At 43.1% G+C, this 15,345-nt stretch overlaps 1 protein-coding gene across 2 annotated transcripts in view; it reads left to right on the forward strand.

Annotated features, from left to right (window-relative positions):
• The window catches only part of LOC110529263 (zinc finger protein 513), a 30,586-nt gene that overhangs the window by 4,015 nt on the left and 11,226 nt on the right, over window positions 1-15,345 (forward strand). The window contains exon 1 of one of the 2 annotated variants that reach the window (XM_036984579.1): window positions 13,752-14,146. The exons of the other annotated variant lie outside the window; for it this stretch is intronic. The gene's annotated coding sequence lies outside the window, so the exon portion shown is untranslated. Of the gene's footprint in view, window positions 1-13,751; window positions 14,147-15,345 lie in introns of those variants that run through there. 2 annotated transcript variants of the gene reach the window in all.

Genomic DNA, 15,345 nt, shown 5'->3' on the forward strand with positions numbered 1-15,345 from the left:
AGTTTGGTTGAGTATGTAACCATCAGGTTGGAGAAAGCCAATTAAAACCACTTAGGATTCATTTGTTGCCATTCTAGGGTCACGCACAGCACTACTCATAAAACATATTTAGAGCTTTCATTGTTGAAATACTGCCAAAAATTAGAAGAATATTGTAAAATTCTATATTGGCCGTATCACCCTATGTCACCCTACGTACCAGTCCTATGTCAAGGTCTTGAGGCCTGAGTTATCTGCATAACCTGCATACTAGCCTTGTTAGGTTTTAGACTGGTGCCTTGTTGGGCTTTAGACTGGTGCCTTTTGGGCTTTAGACTGGTGCCTTGTTGGGTTTTAGACACGTGCCTTGTTGGGCTTTAGACTGGTGCCTTGTTGGGCTTTAGACTGGTGCCTTGTTGGGCTTTAGCCTTGTGGGTTTTAGACACGTGCCTCGTTGGGTTTTAGACTGGTGCCTCGTTGGGTTTTAGACTGGTGTCTCGTTGGGTTTTAGACTGGTGCCTCGTTGGGTTTTAGACTGGTGCCTCGTTGGGTTTTAGACTGGTGCCTCGTTGGGTTTTAGACTGGTGCCTCGTTGGGTTTTAGACTGGTGCCTCGTTGGGTTTTAGACACGTGCCTTGTTGCGTGCCTTTTTAGGTTTTAGACTGGTGCCTTGTTGGGCTTTAGCCTTGTGGGTTTTAGACACGTGCCTCGTTGGGTTTTAGACTGGTGCCTCGTTGGGTTTTAGACTGGTGTCTCGTTGGGTTTTAGACTGGTGCCTCGTTGGGTTTTAGACTGGTGCCTCGTTGGGTTTTAGACTGGTGCCTCGTTGGGTTTTAGACTGGTGCCTCGTTGGGTTTTAGACACGTGCCTCGTTGGGTTTTAGACACGTGCCTCGTTGGGTTTTAGACTGGTGCCTCGTTGGGTTTTAGACTGTTGCCTCGTTGGGTTTTAGACTGGTGCCTTGTTGGGTTTTAGACTGGCTCCTTGTTGGGTTTTAGACTCGTGCCTTGTTGGGTTTTAGACTCGTGCCTTGTTGGGTTTTAGACTTGTTGGGTTTTAGACTGTTGCCTTGTTGGGCTTTAGACGGCTCCTTTGTTATTTTATCATGTCAGGTATGATGGCTCTGTTTGCTACCTCCAGGCTAAGGGCTGTTGTGGTGACTGTATTACCGCCACAACGGCAGTCACAAGTCCTGACCGCAGTCAAATTCCCTGCGACCGTTTTTCACGGTAATCCGATCCAAAACTATGCAAATGAATGACACTGATGGGTAGTCGACCAAACTTCATAACAGCCCTCGTTAATGGCCCGGGCCTGGTTTCCCGATAGCGATGGAATTTAGGTTGGACTGTTTTAGCGATGCATCCAGTGCTTCATTTGAGCTGTGTCCTACCGGAACAGGATCCAGCTCCTCTGTTTTTGATTGTTTCGTTCCGGAACCCATTTGGCCTGATACGGTAGGCCTGCCTCTCCTGGCATGAAAAGCTATTTTCACTAACACTTTATTTGACACTCGGTGTCGTAACACGGTCATAACCATGTCATCACAGCTGATATACAGTACCAGTCAAAAGTTAGGACACGCCTACTAGTTGACACGCCTACTAGTTTGGACACGCCTACTAGTTTGGACACACCTACTCATTCCAGGGTTTTTCTTTGTTTTCTACATTGTAGAATAATAATGAAGCAAAACTATGAAATAACATATGGAACCATGTAGTAACCAAAAAAGTGTTAAAGAAGTCTAAATATATTTTACATTTGAGATTCTTCAAAGTACCCTTTACCTTGATGACAGCTTTGCACACTCTTTGCATTCTCTCAGCCAGCTTCATGAGGTAGTCACCTGGAGTGCATTTCAATTACCAGGTGTGCCTTAAAAGGTAATTTGTGTAATTTTTTTCCTTTTAAATAAAAAATAAAAAAATCTCCCCAATTTCATGATATTCAATTGGTAGTTAGTCGTCTCATCGCTGCAACTCCCGTACCTACTCAGGAGAAACACTGTTCACCTGGCAACCGTGTCAACGTGCACTGCGCCCGGCCTGCCACAGGAGTCGCTAGTGCGCAATAGGACAAGGATATCCCCAGACGACGCTGGGACACTTTTGCTGTTGCGGCCGGCTGTGACAGAGCCTGGACTCGAACCCAGAATCTCTAGTGGCACAGGTGCGATGCAGTGCCTTAGATCACTGCCCCACTCGAGAGCCCATCTTTCCTTCTTAATGCGTTTGAGCCAATCAGTTGTGTTGTGACAAGGTAGGGGTGGTATACAGAAGTTAGCCCTATTTGGTTAAAGTCCATATTATGCCAAGAACAGCTCAAATAAGCAAAAAGAAACGACAGTCCATCATTACTTTAAGATATGAAGATCAGTCAATCCGGAAAATTGTGCAGTGCAGTCGCAACAACCATCAAGCGCTATGATGAAACTGGCTCTCATGAGGACCGCCACAGGAAAGGAAGACCCAGAGTTACCTCTGCTGCAGAGGCTTAGTTAGAGTTACCAGCCTCAGAAATTGCAGCCCAAATAAATGCTTCAGAGTTCAAGTAACAGACGCATGTCAACATCAACTGTTCAGAGGAGACTGCATGAATCAGGCCTCCATGGTCAAATTGCTGCAAAGAAACCACTACTAAAGTACACCAATAATAAGAAGAGACTTGCTTGGGCCAAGAAACACAAGCAATGGACATTAGACCGGTGGAAAACTGTCCTTTGGTCTGATGAGTCCAAATTAGATTTTTGGTTCCAACCGCCATGTCTTTGTGAGACGTGGTGTGGGTGAACGGATGATCTCCGCGTGTGTATTTCCCACTGTGAAGCATGGAGGAGGAGGTGTTATGGTGTGGGGGTGCTTTACTGGTGACACTGTCTGTGATTTATTTAGAATTCAAGGCACACTTAACCAACATGGCTACCACAGAATTCTGCAGCGATACGCTTCCCATCTGATTTCCGCTGAGTGGGACTATCATTTGTTTCTCAACAGGACAATGACCCAACACACCTCCAGGCTGTGTAAGGGATATTTGACCAAGAAGGATAAGCTGGTTGATAGAATGCCAAGAGTGTGGAAAGCTGTCAAGGTGGCTACTTTGAAGAATCCAAAATATATTTTGATTTGTTTAACACTTTTTTGGTTACTACATGATTCCATATGTATTATTTCATAGTTTTGATGTCTTCACTATTATTCTTCAATGTAGAAAATAGTCAAATTTTAAAATAAAAAAATACAAACTTGAATGAGTAGGTGTCCAAATGTTTGACTGGTACTGTTGCTCCACATTGATCTGGTACTTCCTGTATATAGCTCCACATTGATCTGGTACTTCCTGTATATAGCTCCACATTGATCTGGTACTCCCTGTATATAGCTCCACATTGATCTGGTACTCCCTGTATATAGCTCCACATTGATCTGGTACTTCCTGTATATAGCTCCACATTGATCTGGTACTTCCTGTATATAGCTCCACGTTGATCTGGTACTTCCTGTATATAGCTCCACATTGATCTGGTACTTCCTGTATATAGCTCCACGTTGATCTGGTACTTCCTGTATATAGCTCCACATTGATCTGGTACTCCCTGTATATAGCTCCACATTGATCTGGTACTCCCTGTATATAGCTCCACATTGATCTGGTACTTCCTGTATATAGCTCCACATTGATCTGGTACTTCCTGTATATAGCTCCACATTGATCTGGTACTTCCTGTATATAGCTCCACATTGATCTGGTACTTCCTGTATATAGCTCCACATTGATCTGGTACTGGTACTCCCTGTATATAGCTCCACATTGATCTGGTACTGGTACTCCCTGTATATAGCTCCACATTGATCTGGTGCTCCCTGTATATCTGTATACTGTATACTTCTGGCCCTTCTTTGGACACTGTGTTAACAACCCTCCAGGCAAGCTTCAATGCCATACAACTCTCCTTCCGTGGCCTCCAATTGTTCTTAAATACAAGTAAAACTAAATGCATGCTCTTCAACCGATCGCTACCTGTACCTACCCGCCTGTCCAACATTACTACTCTGGACGGCTCTGACTTAGAATACGTGGACAACTACAAATACTTAGGTGTCTGGTTAGACTGTAAACTCTCCTTCCAGACCCATATCAAACATCTCCAATCCAAAGTTAAATCTAGAATTGGCTTCCTATTTCGCAACAAAGCATCCTTCACTCATGCTGCCAAACATACCCTTGTAAAACTGACCATTCCTACCAATCCTCGACTTTGGCGATGTCATTTACAAAATAGCCTCCAATACCCTACTCAACAAATTGGATGCAGTATCACAGTGCAATCCGTTTTGTCACCAAAGCCCCATATACTACCCACCATTGCGACCTGTACGCTCTCGTTGGCTGGCCCTCGCTTCATACTCGTCGCCAAACCCACTGGCTCCATGTCATCTACAAGACCCTGCTAGGTAAAGTCCCCCCTTATCTCAGCTCGCTGGTCACCATTGCATCTCCCACCTGTAGCACACGCTCCAGCAGGTATATCTCTCTAGTCACCCCCAAAACCAATTATTTCTTTGGCCGCCTCTCCTTCAAGTTCTCTGCTGCCAATGACTGGAACGAACTACAAAAATCTCTGAAACTGGAAACACTTATCTCCCTCACTAGCTTTAAGCACCAACTGTCAGAGCAGCTCACAGATTACTGCACCTGTACATAGCCCACCTATAATTTAGCCCAAACAACTACCTCTTTCCCTACTGTATTTTATTTATTTTGCTCCTTTGCACCCCATTATTTGTATTTCTACTTTGCACATTCTTCCACTGCAAATCTACCATTCCAGTGTTTTACTTGCTATATTGTATTTACTTTGCCACCATGGCCTTTTTGCCTTTACCTCCCTTATCTCACCTCATTTGCTCACATCGTATATAGACTTGTTTATACTGTATTATTGACTGTATGTTTGTTTTACTCCATGTGTAACTCTGTGTCGAACTGCTTTGCTTTATCTTGGCCAGGTCGCAATTGTAAATGAGAACTTGTTCTCAACCTGCCTACCTGGTTAAATAAAGGTGAAATAAAAAAATAAATAAAATATAGCTCCACATTGATCTGGTACTTCCTGTATATAGCTCCACATTGATCTGGTACTGGTACTCCCTGTATATAGCTCCACATTGATCTGGTACTCCCTGTATATAGCTCCACATTGATCTGGTACTGGTACTGCCTGTATATAGCTCCACATTGATCTGGTACTGGTACTGCCTGTATATAGCTCCACATTGATCTGGTACTGGTACTCCCTGTATATAGCTCCACATTGATCTGGTACTCCCTGTATATAGCTCCACATTGATCTGGTACTCCCTGTATATAGCTCCACATTGATATGGTACTGGTACTGCCTGTATATAGCTCCACATTGATCTGGTACTGTTACTCCCTGTATATAGCTAGTTGTATTTGGCGCATGTGATAAATAAGATTTGATTTGAGAGAGGCACAGAGCTAGCAGCTGTAGGCTATTAAGGAGTGGAGGCTGGGTGTGTGTGTGTGTGTGTGTGTGTGAGAGAGAGATTGTATGGTCAATCCAGCTTCTCAAGTGTCCATACAGCTTCTACAGTAACGTGGCCTCCGCAAAAGTTAAGAGCATCTATACCTATTGTGCTTCGGGGGAGTTCCTCCTAAAACGCACCATTCAGGGCTAATCTCCTTAGCCAGCCAGAGCCAGCTAATGACAAGCAACTGGCTAAACGAAAGAGTACCTTACTACTACTGAGATGTTGGACTCCAATTCCCGTGTGCATGACATAGGAGCTCAGCCAAGATGGCATCAAGTGAAAAGGCGATTTCCCACATGCATCTCCATTTCAACCTTTTGATTATATATATATATTTGTTGTGGTTTTGCGAACTTGTCCCGCAACTGCGTCCACTTCTTGTGGCAAGCTTGCGTTTCCATAGATACTGTTAAGAGGTCAACCAAAAACATCGGAGAAGCCATGGGGGAAATATCCGAATCTCTTCATTGCCCCCCTCCAGCAAAATTAGCCTACATTTGTGCTTCCCACTATATCGAGATTAAAAATCGGAGTATAATGCTTGTATAGATGCCAACCCCAATACATGTCATGTCATCAATCAACTGCATTACAGTTAAAAACAACTTTACTACCACCACACCACCGATTTCTGTATGCTAGCTATGCTAACAGCTGATACAAACGGGAGTTAGCAGTCACTTCTTCTAAATCCCGAAAAGGGTCACCTTCTAAATGTTATGCAGCAAAAACAGCCAAATATATCAAAATCGGACTTTGGTAACCCCATTGTGGGCCATTTCTTTAAATTAATTGTTTTACATCAATCATCACGGATATCCACATTGTTACATTTCCTGAATGTGCGCCAATCCACGGTCGATGTTCCTTTGACCTCCTCCGCATTAATCCCTATTTACCTCCCCGATCTCTTTCCAGGAGTTCAAACTCATTTTCGTGTTAAAAAAAGAAAGAAAAACCCTACACGAGATATAGAAATCTGTTTATTTATGGAAACTTGTTCAGATGAGGCCTTTAGTCAAAGTTCTCCCGTGTTTGTTGCGAAGGAAATTGTTAAGGAAATGTGTTTGTATAGGATGTACCGGTCCCACCTACCGTCAAAACAATCATGTTGATGCGGGGCGCACGGCATCTCCGTTAAGGAGCGTTGATTTGGCAACAAGCATCTGAAGGCTCTGCAATTGCATCACACACTCTGTACGGCGCCTCCCGCTCCACATTACCAGATCAAGCATAACGCCATGTGGTTATTGCCCTACGGTACATTTGACTTAGTCTTCACAATCCACGCGCCACATAACAACAAAAGGAATCGCGTTACACATGAGTAATTCTAAGGTGGTTTACTAACTGGTAGACAAAACAACACACAAGTTAAATACATCTAAAGCATGCGACACTGCACACTAGTCCGGCTGGTGATTTGCAGCAGTGCGGATGCCCTCCCAATGAATTTAATTGGCTTCTGCCGGAACACATACATTTTACGGCCTCCGTAGAAGTCAGGACATTAATACTTCTTGCGCTTAGCAGAGCTGTTGTCAATGAAGTGAGTTTGTGTTTATACAATAATTAGTAGTACCAGATTAATGTGGAGCTATGTACAGGGAGTACCAGATCAATGTGGAGCTATAAACAGGGAGTACCAGATCAATGTGGAGCTATATACAGGGAGTACCAGATCAATGTGGAGCTATATACAGGAAGTACCAGATCAATGTGGAGCTATATACAGGAAGTACCAGTACCAGATCAATGTGGAGCTATATACAGGAAGTACCAGATCAATGTGGAGCTATAAACAGGGAGTACCAGATCAATGTGGAGCTATATACAGGGAGTACCAGATCAATGTGGAGCTATATACAGGAAGTACCAGATCAATGTGGAGCTATATACAGGAAGTACCAGTACCAGATCAATGTGGAGCTATATATAGGGAGTACCAGATCAATGTGGAGCTATATACAGGGAGTACCAGATCAATGTGGAGCTATATACAGGAAGTACCAGATCAATGTGGAGCTATATACAGGAAGTACCAGATCAATGTGGAGCTATATACAGGGAGTACCAGATCAATGTGGAGCTATATACAGAGAGTACCAGATCAATGTGGAGCTATATACAGGGAGTACCAGATCAATGTGGAGCTATATACAGGAAGTACCAGATCAATGTGGAGCTATATACAGGATGTACCAGTACCAGATCAATGTGGAGCTATATACAGGGAGTACCAGTACCATATCAATGTGGAGCTATATACAGGGAGTACCAGTACCAGATCAATGTGGAGCTATATACAGGAAGTACCAGATCAATGTGGAGCTATATACAGGATGTACCAGTATCAGATCAATGTGGAGCTATATACAGGGAGTACCAGATCAATGTGGAGCTATATACAGGAAGTACCAGATCAATGTGGAGCTATATACAGGATGTACCAGTACCAGATCAATGTGGAGCTATATACAGGGAGTACCAGTACCAGATCAATGTGGAGCTATATACAGGAAGTACCAGATCAATGTGGAGCTATATACAGGGAGTACCAGATCAATGTGGAGCTATATACAGGAAGTACCAGATCAATGTGGAGCTATATACAGGAAGTACCAGATCAATGTGGAGCTATATACAGGGAGTACCAGATCAATGTGGAGCTATATACAGGGAGTACCAGATCAATGTGGAGCTATATACAGGGAGTACCAGATCAATGTGGAGCTATATACAGGGAGTACCAGATCAATGTGGAGCTATATACAGGAAGTACCAGATCAATGTGGAGCTATATACAGGGAATACCAGATCAATGTGGAGCTATATACAGGGAGTACCAGATCAATGTGGAGCTATATACAGGGAGTACCAGATCAATGTGGAGCTATATACAGGAAGTACCAGATCAATGTGGAGCTATATACAGGGAGTACCAGTACCAGATCAATGTGGAGCTATATACAGGAAGTATCAGATCAATGTGCAGAGGTACAAGGTATTTGAGGTAGATACAGTATGTACATGGAAGGCAGGGTAAAGTGACTAGGCATCAGGATAGATAATAATAAGGTATTAGAGGTAGATATGTACATGAAGGCAGGGTAAAGTGACTAGACATCAGGATAGATAATAATAAGGTATTTGAGGTAGATATGTACATGAAGGCAGGGTAAAGTGACTAGTCATCAGGATAGATAATAATAAGGTATTTGAGGTAGATATGTACATGAAGGCAGGGTAAAGTGACTAGTCATCAGGATAGATAATCATAAGGTATTTGAGGTAGATATGTACATGAAGGCAGGGTAAAGTGACTAGTCATCAGGATAGATAATAATAAGGTATTTGAGGTAGATATGTACATGAAGGCAGGGTAAAGTGACTAGGCATCAGGATAGATAATAATAAGGTATTTGAGGTAGATGGGTACATGAAGGCAGGGTAAAGTGACTAGGCATCAGGATAGATAATAATAAGGTATTTGAGGTAGATATGTACATGAAGGCAGGGTAAAGTGACATCAGGATAGATAATAATAAGGTATTTGAGGTAGATATGTACATGAAGGCAGGGTAAAGTGACTAGACATCAGGATAGATAATAATAAGGTATTTGAGGTAGATATGTACATGAAGGCAGGGTAAAGTGACTAGGCATCAGGATAGATAATAATAAGGTATTTGAGGTAGATATGTACATGAAGGCAGGGTAAAGTGACTAGGCATCAGGATAGATAAGAATAAGGTATTTGAGGTAGATATGTACATGAAGGCAGGGTAAAGTGACTAGGCATCAGGATAGATAATAATAAGGTATTAGAGGTAGATATGTACATGAAGGCAGGGTAAAGTGACTAGACATCAGGATAGATAATAATAAGGTATTTGAGGTAGATATGTACATGAAGGCAGGGTAAAGTGACATCAGGATAGATAATAATAAGGTATTTGAGGTAGATATGTACATGAAGGCAGGGTAAAGTGACATCAGGATAGATAATAATAAGGTATTAGAGGTAGATATGTACATGAAGGCAGGGTAAAGTGACTAGGCATCAGAATAGATAATAATAAGGTATTTAAGGTAGATATGTACATGGAAGGCAGGGTAACGTGACTAGGTATTAGTCAAATAAAGAACAGTGCATTCGGAAAGTTTTCAGACCCCTTGACTTTTGTTTTACGTTACAGCCTTATTCTAAGATGAGAGATGTTTACCTTATTTCATCCATCAATCTACACACAATACTCCATCATGACATCACAATACCCATAATGACATCACAATACCCCATCATGACATCACAATACCCATAATGACATCACAATACCCCATCATGGGGCGGCAGGTATCCTAGTGGTTAGAGCGTTGGACTAGTAACCGAAAGGTTGCAAGATCGAATCCCCGAGCTGACAAGGAAAAAATCTGTTGTTCTGCCCCTGAACAAGGCAGTTAACCCACTGTTCCTAGGCTGTCATTGAAAATAAGAATTTGTTCTAAACTGACTTGCCTAGTTAAATAAAGGTTAAATAAAAATATTGACATCACAATACAAAGCGATAACATTTTTGAAATGTTTACAAATTTATTATAAATAAAAAACAAATACCTAATTTACATAAGTATTCAGACCCTTTGCTTTGAGCTCAGGTTCATCCTGTTTCCATTGATCATCCTTGAGATGTTTCTACAACTTGATTGAAGTCCACCTGTGGTAAATTCAACTGATTGGACATGATTTGGAAAGGCACACACCTGTCTATATAAGGTCCCACAGTTGACAGGGCATGTCAGAGCAAAAACCAAGCCATGAGGTTGAAGGAATTGTCCCTAGATCTCCGGGACAGGATTGTGTCGAGGCACAGATCTGGGGAAGGGTAGCAAAACATGTATTCAGCATTGAAGGTCCCCAAGAACACAGTGGCATCCATCATTCTTAAATGGAAGTAGTTCCATCTCTGCAGAACTCTACCAATCAGGCCTTTATTGTAGAGTGGTCAGATGGATGCCACTCCTCAGTAAAAGGCACACAACAGCCCACTTGGAGTTGGCCAAAAGGCATCTAAAAGAAACAAGATTCTCTGGTCTGATGAAACCAAGATTGAACTATTTTTCACAATGCCAAGTGTCACGTCTGGAGGAAACCTGGCACCAATCCTACGGTGAAGCATGGTGGTGGCAGCATTTTGCTGTGGGCGTGTTTTTCAGCGGCAGGGACAGGGAGACTAGTCAGGATCGAGAAAAAGATGAACGGAGCAAAGTACAAAGAGATCCTTGATGAAAATCTGCTCAGGACTTCAGACTGGGGTGAAGGTTCACCTTCCAACAGGATAACGACCCTAAGCACACAGCCAAGACAACACAGGAGTGACTTCAGGACAAGTCTCTGAATGTCCTTGAGTGGCCCAAACCAGAGCCCGGACTTGAGTCCGATCGAACACTCTCTGGAGAGACCTGAAAATAGCTGTGCAACGACGCTTCCCATCCAACCTTACAGAGGATTGAGAGGATCTGCAGAGAAGAATGGGAGAAACTCCCCAAGTACAGGTGTGCCAAGCTTGTAGCGTCATACCCAAGAAGACGTGAGGCTGTAATCGCTGCCAAAGGTGCGTCAACAAAGTACTGAGTAAAGGGTCTGAATATTTATCTAAATGTGATATTTCAGTTTTATTTGAACACGTGCAAAAAATTATAACTTTTTTTTTATTTTTCTTTATGGGGTATTGTGTGTAGATTAATGACGGGGGGGGGGAACAAATGAATAATTTTAGAATAAATTTGTAACGTAACAAAATGTGTAAAAAGTTAAGGGGTCTGAATACTTTCCGAATGCACCGTATATAGTCTGGTGAGTGTGTATAAGTCAGTGCAGATAGTCTGTGTAACCATTCATTCACTATTTAGTCGTTTTATGGCTTCTGGGTAGAAGCTGTCTCGAAGCCTGTTGGTTCAAAAGCCAATGCTCTGGTACAGTTTGCTGGTTGGTAGGACAGATTTTTTTTGGGGGGGCCTTCCTCTGTCTGACACTGCCTGACATAGAGGTTGTTTAACACTGGTTGTGCCTGTGGGGGCCAATTTAGTTTTACCATTATGAATATGCCCCTTTCACAAATTTAAATCTAGTGCTGAAACCTGAAAAGGGTTATTCACGAGGTGGTTCACAAGGTAACGCTGTAAGTAGGTCACGAGGTCACGCTGTAAGTAGTTCACGAGGTAACGCTGTAAGTAGTTCACGAGGTCACGCTGTAAGTAGGTCACGAGGTAACGCTGTAAGTAGTTCACGAGGTCACGCTGTAAGTAGTTCACGAGGTCACGCTGTAAGTAGGTCACGAGGTCACGCTGTAAGTAGTTCACGAGGTAACGCTGTAAGTAGTTCACGAGGTAACGCTGTAAGTAGGTCACGAGGTCACGCTGTAAGTAGTTCACGAGGTAACGCTGTAAGTAGGTCACGAGGTCACGCTGTAAGTAGTTCACGAGGTCACGCTGTAAGTAGGTCACGAGGTAACGCTGTAAGTAGTTCACGAGGTAACGGTGTAGTAGTTCACGAGGTGGTTCACGAGGTCACGCTGTAAGTAGTTCACGAGGTGGTTCACGAGGTCACGCTGTAAGTAGGTCACGAGGTAACGCTGTAAGTAGTTCACGAGGTAACGGTGTAGTAGTTCACGAGGTGGTTCACGAGGTCACGCTGTAAGTAGTTCACGAGGTGGTTCACGAGGTCACGCTGTAAGTAGTTCACGAGGTAACGCTGTAAGTAGTTCACGAGGTAACGCTGTAAGTAGTTCACGAGGTCACGCTGTAAGTAGTTCACGAGGTAACGCTGTAAGTAGTTCACGAGGTCACGCTGTAAGTAGTTCACGAGGTAACGCTGTAAGTAGTTCACGAGGTGGTTCACGAGGTAACGCTGTAAGTAGTTCACGAGGTAACGCTGTAAGTAGTTCACGAGGTCACGCTGTAAGTAGGTCACGAGGTCACGCTGTAAGTAGTTCACGAGGTAACGCTGTAAGTATTTCACGAGGTAACGCTGTAAGTAGTTCACGAGGTGGTTCACGAGGTAACGCTGTAAGTAGTTCACGAGGTCACGCTGTAAGTAGGTCACGAGGTAACGGTGTAGTAGTTCACGAGGTAACGGTGTAGTAGTTCACGAGGTAACGCTGTAAGTAGTTCACGAGGTAACGCTGTAAGTAGTTCACGAGGTAACGCTGTAAGTAGTTCACGAGGTAACCCTGTAAGTAGTTCACGAGGTAACGCTGTAGGTAGTTCACGAGGTAACGCTGTAAGTAGTTCACGAGGTAACGCTGTAAGTAGGTCACGAGGTAACGCTGTAAGTAGTTCACGAGGTAACGCTGTAAGTAGTTCACGAGGTAACGCTGTAAGTAGTTCACGAGGTAACGCTGTAGTCAGTGGTGTTTATCACTTAAAAAATAGAGACAAAGAAAAATCACTGTCTGTTGGAAAACTAAACGCTTGCCTACATTTTATCATTCATTTTTATATTTCTGCTTTTTCTATGAGTATTAGGTCCGTGGCTATTTTGTGAGATTGTTTTTTACACAAAGTTCATAACCAGCAGTAAATATCTTTCTGAAAATTATTTTGAGAATCCTTGATTAGGTTTACTAAAGCAATGTGCCATGAACAATATTTGCATGAATGCATTTGACTACACGTTGAGCTGTCTATCTCTGTGTTGGTGACAGCTTCTTTAGTATGACAGACAGAGAGAGAAAAATAAACCCACTGCTGGTTGGGTGCTGCTCAGGGACATTTCTCTCTCCCTCCCTCCCTCCCTCCCTCCCTTCCTCCCTTCCTCCCTCCCTCTCTTTGTGGCGTCTTTGTCAGAAAGAACAATCTGAAAAATGGCAAAGGAAAATATATTTTTTTAAAAGAGCAGTGGCAAGCAGCCGCCATTATTATATAAGGGTGATAAAAAGACGCAGTGCCATTATCATCAAGGACACCATTATCATCAAGGACACCATTATCATCAAGGACTCCATTACCCTGGAAACCATTTATTCATCATCATCATCATCATCATGTCCTGTCTGCCTCCTGCTCCCCCGCTGTCATCGTCATCATCATCATCATCATCATCATCATCATCATTACCATCAGCCACTGCCATTACAGTCATCATCATTAGGCTTGGTAATCATCCAGCAGGCAGAGTTTCTAGCAGAGCAGGGACAGACAAGCTCAATAAAAGGCTGTATCAGACTCCCACCCTGCTCACAGTCTCTCTCTGCCTGGCTGGGAGAAGGAGGTTTATCTCCCATTCCTCACTGCTGCTGGGTTTAGTTCAGAGAGAGATAAGGCCAGAAAGAAGGAGAGAGACTTAGGGAGAAGAAAAACACTAAAGAGGCCTAGCCACGACTAGGTCAGAGAAGGCTGCTTCTTCACAGACCGAGATAAAGGGAGTGAAAAGGAGACGGAGAGCGAAGGACTTAGAGAGGGAGAGAACAGAGGCCTAGCCAAACTGTTCTTTCTTCTTGTTTTTGGGGGGAGGCCTACTGCAACAGAGGCATCTTATTTATCTTTCACCCCTTATTATTTGGATAAATACTGCAAACAGCATAGCGGTAATACAAGCTGCCAGCACTGTGAGTATGAAACACTATCTACGTAGAGCTGTGAATGATTATTTGCTAGAACAGAGATTGTATTTGCCTTTCTGAATTGGTTTGATTCCAACTGAATGCATTCTAGTCTGACCTCGGAGATGAAGCCAGATACCTTCTGAATGTATTCTAGTCTGACCTCGGAGATGAAGCCAGATACCTTCTGAATGTATTCTAGTCTGACCTCGGAGATGAAGCCAGATACCTTCTGAATGTATTCTAGTCTGACCTCGGAGATGAAGCCAGATACCTTCTGAATGTATTCTAGTCTGACCTCGGAGATGGAGCCAGATACCTTCTGAATGTATTCTAGTCTGACCTCGGAGATGAAGCCAGATACCTTCTGAATGTATTCTAGTCTGACCTCGGAGATGAAGCCAGATACCTTCTGAATGTATTCTAGTCTGACCTCGGAGATGGAGCCAGATACCTTCTGAATGTATTCTAGTCTGACCTCGGAGATGGAGCCAGATACCTTCTGAATGTATTCTAGTCTGACCTCGGAGATGAAGCCAGATACCTTCTGAATGTATTCTAGTCTGACCTCGGAGATGAAGCTAGATACCTTCTTGTGAACACTGAAATGTTCTTTGGAGTCTAGGGCATGCAGTCTTAGCCAGGATTCGAAAGACACTGTTTCACAGTAGGGCTTTTAAATTGTTCTGTTGAGGGTTTAATCAAATGCAGGTCTGTCAGATTTACCTCCGTCCCAAATGGCACCCTTTTCCCCTATATAGTGCACTACTTTATAACCAGAGCCCTATGGGCCCTAATCAAAAGTAGTGCACTACTTTAACCAGAGCCCTATGGGCCCTAATCAAAAGTAGTGCACTACTTTAACCAGAGCCCTATGGGCCCTAATCAAAAGTGGTGCACTATAAAGGGAATAGGGTGCCAGTTGGGATGCATTCTTGTCTGTTTAGTCTGACCTGTCTAACACTGTCTAAGTATTGTCAGCACATCTGCTATGGGTTATTGGGTTTGGAGGTTAGGCTATTTCACTCTTGATAGGAGATAGGGATGTAAATGTTTAAACGAAATTGGGATCCTTAAACGTTAAGAAAAAAAATCCCTAACTAAAAGAAAAACGTGTTTTTTTTTGGTCGATGCAGGAAGTTAACCGCTTTAGTGGGTCAATTTCCACAACAAAGAGCGTTGAAACACGAGGCTCAACTGCTCTA

The sequence above is a fragment of the Oncorhynchus mykiss genome, chromosome 8, assembly GCF_013265735.2.
Source record: "Oncorhynchus mykiss isolate Arlee chromosome 8, USDA_OmykA_1.1, whole genome shotgun sequence".
Taxonomy (NCBI): domain Eukaryota; kingdom Metazoa; phylum Chordata; class Actinopteri; order Salmoniformes; family Salmonidae; genus Oncorhynchus; species Oncorhynchus mykiss.